At 44.9% G+C, this 6387-nt stretch overlaps 1 long non-coding RNA gene across 1 annotated transcript; it reads right to left on the bottom strand.

Annotated features, from left to right (window-relative positions):
- Positions 1-491: 491 nt before the first annotated feature.
- On the bottom strand, positions 492-3345 carry LOC130520090 (uncharacterized). Its single transcript, XR_008948643.1, has 3 exons — positions 3168-3345; positions 2987-3092; positions 492-874 (listed from the first exon to the last, which is right to left on the bottom strand). It is a non-coding gene; the product is annotated as an uncharacterized LOC130520090 (long non-coding RNA).
- Between the last annotated feature and the right edge of the window lie 3042 nt (positions 3346-6387).

The following is a 6387-nucleotide window of genomic DNA, read 5'->3' as shown; positions in this document are numbered from 1 at the left end:
TGCCGTGGACATGAGCAAACTGGTATCTATCTGATAAATATGATCTAAACCAGTCTAGTGCTGTCCCTTTAATCCCAATCACATGTTCCAGTCTCTGTAACAGGATGCTGTGATCATCTGTATCAAAAGCAGCAGTGAGGTCCAGCAGAACCAGCATAAAAACCACTCCATGATCTGAAGCTATAAGATCATTAGTAACTTTAATAAGTGCTGTTTTTTGTGCTGTGGTAAGCTCTAAAGCTTGACTGAAACATCTCAAACAAGATGTTCCTCTGCAGGTGCAGGTGCTTCAGTAACTGAGTCACCACCACCTTCTCAAGAATTTTTGAGACAAAAGGAAGGTTGGATATAAGCCTATAGTTTCCTATAGTTTCAGAATCCAGTGATGTTTTTTTAGGCAATGGTTTAATCACTGCCATCTTGTAGGACCAGGGTACATAACCTGTCACTAAAGGACAATTAATCTGGTCCGGAATAGCGCTACCTATCATTGTGTGGCACTCCTACCTATTTCACCCAACAATGGCACCTCGAGGAGAAGCCTCCTCAAGGAACCTAACTCCAGACGTACCCATTTCAAGGCCCACAGGTTCACTCCACAAGAGAGGCACGGGATGCATTTCCAAAAGAAATGATAATACAAATTATTATAATGCCAACTGATAACAAACTAAACCAAAACACTTCCAGCTACTGAGGCCTCCTGGTGGACGGGGTGTTCAGTCCACAGGGAGAGAATGAAAAGGACAATCCACATGACACACACTCAAACTAATCTAATGATAAACATAAAAACCAAACTCCAAAATCACAGTTCACCTGGGAAGGGGGAGAAGTTACCACCCAGGACACCAACACCAGGGGCACTCAGCAGCTGAAAGAAAAACAATAAAAACCTATTAATACAGAAATGGAAAACAACAAAATCTTACACCAATTAACAGATAACAATAACTAGCCTAAAACAGTAATTAATTAAAATACTGACCTAAGCCGTTCTCATAAAAACCCTCATCAGGTCACACACTCATGCACGACAAATTCACACACTCAAACACCCAATGTCTGACCATGGGTCCGGAGTCCCTTGGTCCTTAAACTCCACATGCAGCAGCTGCAACGTTCACCACCCAGTTCGGGATAAATCCCTCTGCCGCTGACGAGGCAAGGAGCCCAACGATCACACCAGGCTAATGTCCAGCAGGAACGGCAGCTACCAACCCGAGGAACTCCCAGCCACTGAATGAATCCATCTGTCCAGGAGGACTGCCAAACGGATCTTGAATATAGACTTGTTTTTTAACTTTAACCACTGCGTTTTGCCTGCTTTCGGGTCCTGGAAAAAACAAAACCTTAACACTTGCTCGGCGTTGACTAATGCTGCGAGAACAAACTGGCCCGGGCTGTTGTTTTCCTTTATGCTTCATATCCAGTCATCAATTAATGGAAATGGCCTCGTTTGTTAAAATGGTGAAATGATAGCTCTTTCTGCGGGATGATCGGTGTCGGTGCTGCAGTTATGTAACCAGTGAAAAAATAAAAAAGTTCTCTGTATTGTTCTAATTTGTAAACATCCTCCAACCTTGTGTTGAGATGGTGTTGAGACACGTGGTGGACTTGGATTTCTGAATTAGCGAGGATGCCTCAGAAAAATATATAGGGGTGAAGTTTAAGAAGTTTAAGGGCTCGTTGGAGACCACGTATGTTCCCAAAGATGGCACATCTGGTAATGGACCAATAGCTGTTGGGATGGCCTGATTAGCTTTTTCTCTGATAGTTTGAATTTTATCAGTGAAGAAGCTAATGAAGTCTTCACCACTAAGGGAAGAAGAGATACGTGGATCTAAAACACTGTGACTCTTGGTTAATTTTACCACAGTGCTGAAAAAAATTCTGTTTTTCTTCAATTAAAGAAGAAAAATAAGCTGTTCTAGTCTTACGGATGGGATTTTTTTATAAACTACCTAACAGTCTTTCCAAGCTAAAAAGTAGCTATCTACTGTATTTTACAAGAATATGACTTCCTTTCTAGTTTTCACACTTTATGCTTGAGGGTCCTAATGTGTAAATTATACCAGAGGGCACATCTCCTCTGATTTACTATTTTCTTTTCCAGGGGGGCAACAGAATCAAGCGTAATTCTCAATGAGGCCGCTGCACATTCAACATCAGAGTCAACCTCTGCAGGGCTAAGATTATAATGATTAATCCCTGGAGAAACACACGGTGGTCCTGGGATCAGCACAGGGATCGCTTCCTTACACTCAACAATAACTATGTCAGCATCCAATGGATATGGAAGAAGAAGACGAGGTCATCCAATCAGAACAGGGTATGGTCATTGGCGAAGGGACTGTCCATATCACAACTATCAGGATGTACCAGGCAGTGTTCCAACATTCTGACCTTGCCCAAACCCCCCCCTTTTGCCCCAGCCTAACCGAGGACGCAGAGGAAAGCAGAGACCTCAATATCGTGCTCTAAATACTGAGGTTGCTCCACAAGGCCAATTTCCAATGGGAAACTGGCCCTATGATGAGTTGCAGTGATGGGGCCCCTGCGGACGAGGCACTGGCAGACCCCCTCATCCGCATGACGGTGCAGGGAAGAGGACATTCTTTCTTGGTTGACTCAGGACCCCGCTATTCCACTGTCTCATGGAATTTATCACCGGAGCTGATCTCATCTGACACCATCGAGTTTGTGGGGTTCTCAGGGAGACTGCCGTTTTCTGTGCCATTAGTGACTCGTTTTGCCGGACAGACTGTGTTGCACCCCTTTGTGATTTCACCACATTGCCCTATCAACCTGTTGGGGCGAGATCTCCTTGTGAGGACAGGAACAGCTATTCTGTGCGGAGACAAAGGTCTTGTGGTGCAATTTCCTAATCGAATGAAACTGAACTGCTGTATGAGTGTGACACCCTCTCCAGAACAGGGGCTGTGGGCGGACATTTATTGGGGAGAACTTGAACCTTAAACCTCACCTGGTGTCGGTGTTGTGGCATTGTTTCAGAGCTGGAGGTCCTGGTTGTCGATGCTAAGTCCTTTTGCCCCGCCAGTTGATCCCTATCATGTCACCCTATTTTACGACTGTGAGAATAGGTGAGGTGTATCAGGATGTGTTTAGAGAAAAGTTACAGGGAAATTGCTGAATGATTACATCACCATGTTTGTTTGTTGGGCCTGAGGGTGTGGCTGCGCAGGTTGACTTTACTGCTGAACAAAATGAGTGGTATGAGATGGCTGAGGAAGCGTGTCCCCACGTTACCCTTGCCATCCATGCTGAACATCAGGCAAAGATCAGGCAAATTATCCAGACAGTGCACAGATTTTAAATTCACTTCCTGAAACTTGTGGTCCTTGTGTGGGGCAGATAAGAAGTCAGAGAACTCAGAGAGGAACTCAGAATGTGGCCCAGCAGGTGGCTGATATAAAAGTATAAACAAAAGTGGCCAAAGCAGGTGAAACCAGTTTGTGCCATTGGGCAACATCCTGATGTAGCAACAATGCAGAAAGCTGTGAACTACAGTTGAAACACAAACAAGTGACTGTGTCTCCCAACACAAGTTAAGGGAAGGATTCTCACAAAACTATCATTTTCCTTTGACAGACACGTCATATATCTACCTCTGTCACACACAACCATGTATTAAATCAGAGAAAATCAATGGCTACCCAAACTTTTACTGGGGCTGGGGGGTTGAGGACAATGACATGTATAAGTGGATCATCTTCTACAGCATGTCCATTAATTGACCTGATCACATGGTAGGAAAGTACAAAATGATCAAATATCAGAGAGACGATCACAATGCTGACAATCCAGAGAGGCTGGACAAACTGTCCCACACTCATGAGACTATAGATAAAGATGGGATTAATAAACCTTAACTATACAGTCAAAGACATTGTGAAAGATAGGCTGTACATATTTATCAACGTGAGTAAGGTCCGAGACCTAGACCAGTTCTCCGAGACCTAGACCAGTTCAGATAGGAACGGAGGAGGTGGAGGGCGTGCAGACCTACAAATATCTTGAGCTGTGGCTGGACAATAGGCTGGACTGGACAAGCAACACGAGGCAGCTGTACAAGAAGACCCAGAGCAGGATGTACTTCCTGAGGAGACTCAGATCCTTCAACATCTGCAGGAAACTCCTCTGGATGTTCTACCAGTCTGTGGTCGCCAGCGTCCTGTCCTACGCTGTGGTGTGCTGGGGGGGGAGTGCGACAAAAGCGGACCTCTCCAGGCTGGAGAAGCTGATCAGGCGGGCCAGCTCGGTGGTGGGGATGAAGCTGAAACCTCTGGCGACAGTGGCAGAGAGGAGAACTATTGACAAGCTGCGGAGCATCATGGACAATGTCCACCACCCTCTGCACACTGTCATCCACAGCCAGAGAAGCCTGATCAGCCAGAGGCTGCGCCTCCCCAAGTTCAGGACCAACAGACTGGGGAACGCATTCATCCCCTGAGCCATCAGGCTGTTCAACTCCTCACAGGGGGGGAGGAGGGCCAACAGGAGAACTGGAACATTTTTATAGTTTTATATTTATATTCATATTCTATTTTTAATTTATTCTATTTTATTTCTTATTTTATTATTTTTATTATCTTTAATAGGTTTAATGGGGTGTAATGGTGGTGGGAAATTTTGTACAGTGCTGTACGTTTCTTTGGAGATGCTAATTTCCCTGGTGGACACCCCCTAAAGGGATCAATAAAGTACTCTTGAATCTTGAATTAATAAGGCACTAAAATAATAAAGCAAACGAGCACCACTGAGTGCTACCTGCAGTTCAAACAAAAACAGTGAGCTGGTATTCTGACCATTGTTGGTGTTCCTGTGTATCGTATTCATATAGCAACCATTCTCCCACGCAGCATCCAGAAAACAGAAGCTGGATGAGGCCTTGATGGACATGATAGTTAAAGATGGTCAGCCTTTTTCTATCATTGAGGATGAAAGGTTCCAAAATTTCATTAAAATCCTGGACCCATCATTCTCCCCACGTTACCCTTGCCATCCATGCTGAACATCAGGCAAAGATCAGGCAAATTATCCAGACAGTGCACAGATTTTAAATTCACTTCCTGAAACCTTGTGGTCCTTGTGTGGGGCAGATAAGAAGTCAGAGAACTCAGAGAGGAACTCAGAATGTGGCCCAGCAGGTGGCTGATATAAAAGTATAAACAAAAGTGGCCAAAGCAGGTGAAACCAGTTTGTGCCATTGGGCAACATCCTGATGTAGCAACAATGCAGAAAGCTGTGAACTACAGTTGAAACACAAACAAGTGACTGTGTCTCCCAACACAAGTTAAGGGAAGGATTCTCACAAAACTATCATTTTCCTTTGACAGACACGTCATATATCTACCTCTGTCACACACAACCATGTATTAAATCAGAGAAAATCAATGGCTACCCAAACTTTTACTGGGGCTGGGGGGGTTGAGGACAATGACATGTATAAGTGGATCATCTTCTACAGCATGTCCATTAATTGACCTGATCACATGGTAGGAAAGTACAAAATGATCAAATATCAGAGAGACGATCACAATGCTGACAATCCAGAGAGGCTGGACAAACTGTCCCACACTCATGAGACTATAGATAAAGATGGGATTAATAAACCTTAAACTATACAGTCAAAGACATTGTGAAAGATAGGCTGTACATATTTATCAACGTGAGTAAGGTCCGAGACCTAGACCAGTTCTCCGAGACCTAGACCAGTTCAGATAGGAACGGAGGAGGTGGAGGGCGTGCAGACCTACAAATATCTTGAGCTGTGGCTGGACAATAGGCTGGACTGGACAAGCAACACGAGGCAGCTGTACAAGAAGACCCAGAGCAGGATGTACTTCCTGAGGAGACTCAGATCCTTCAACATCTGCAGGAAACTCCTCTGGATGTTCTACCAGTCTGTGGTCGCCAGCGTCCTGTCCTACGCTGTGGTGTGCTGGGGGGGGAGTGCGACAAAAGCGGACCTCTCCAGGCTGGAGAAGCTGATCAGGCGGGCCAGCTCGGTGGTGGGGATGAAGCTGAAACCTCTGGCGACAGTGGCAGAGAGGAGAACTATTGACAAGCTGCGGAGCATCATGGACAATGTCCACCACCCTCTGCACACTGTCATCCACAGCCAGAGAAGCCTGATCAGCCAGAGGCTGCGCCTCCCCAAGTTCAGGACCAACAGACTGGGGAACGCATTCATCCCCCTGAGCCATCAGGCTGTTCAACTCCTCACAGGGGGGGAGGAGGGCCAACAGGAGAACTGGAACATTTTTATAGTTTTATATTTATATTCATATTCTATTTTTAATTTATTCTATTTTATTTCTTATTTTATTATATTTTTATTATCTTTAATAGGTTTAATGGGGT

Source organism: Takifugu flavidus, unplaced genomic scaffold (genome assembly GCF_003711565.1).
Source record: "Takifugu flavidus isolate HTHZ2018 unplaced genomic scaffold, ASM371156v2 ctg280, whole genome shotgun sequence".
NCBI classification, from domain to species: Eukaryota; Metazoa; Chordata; class Actinopteri; order Tetraodontiformes; family Tetraodontidae; genus Takifugu; species Takifugu flavidus.
The sequence above is the reverse complement of the archived record's forward strand: the minus strand, read 5'-3'. Positions and strand labels throughout refer to the sequence as shown.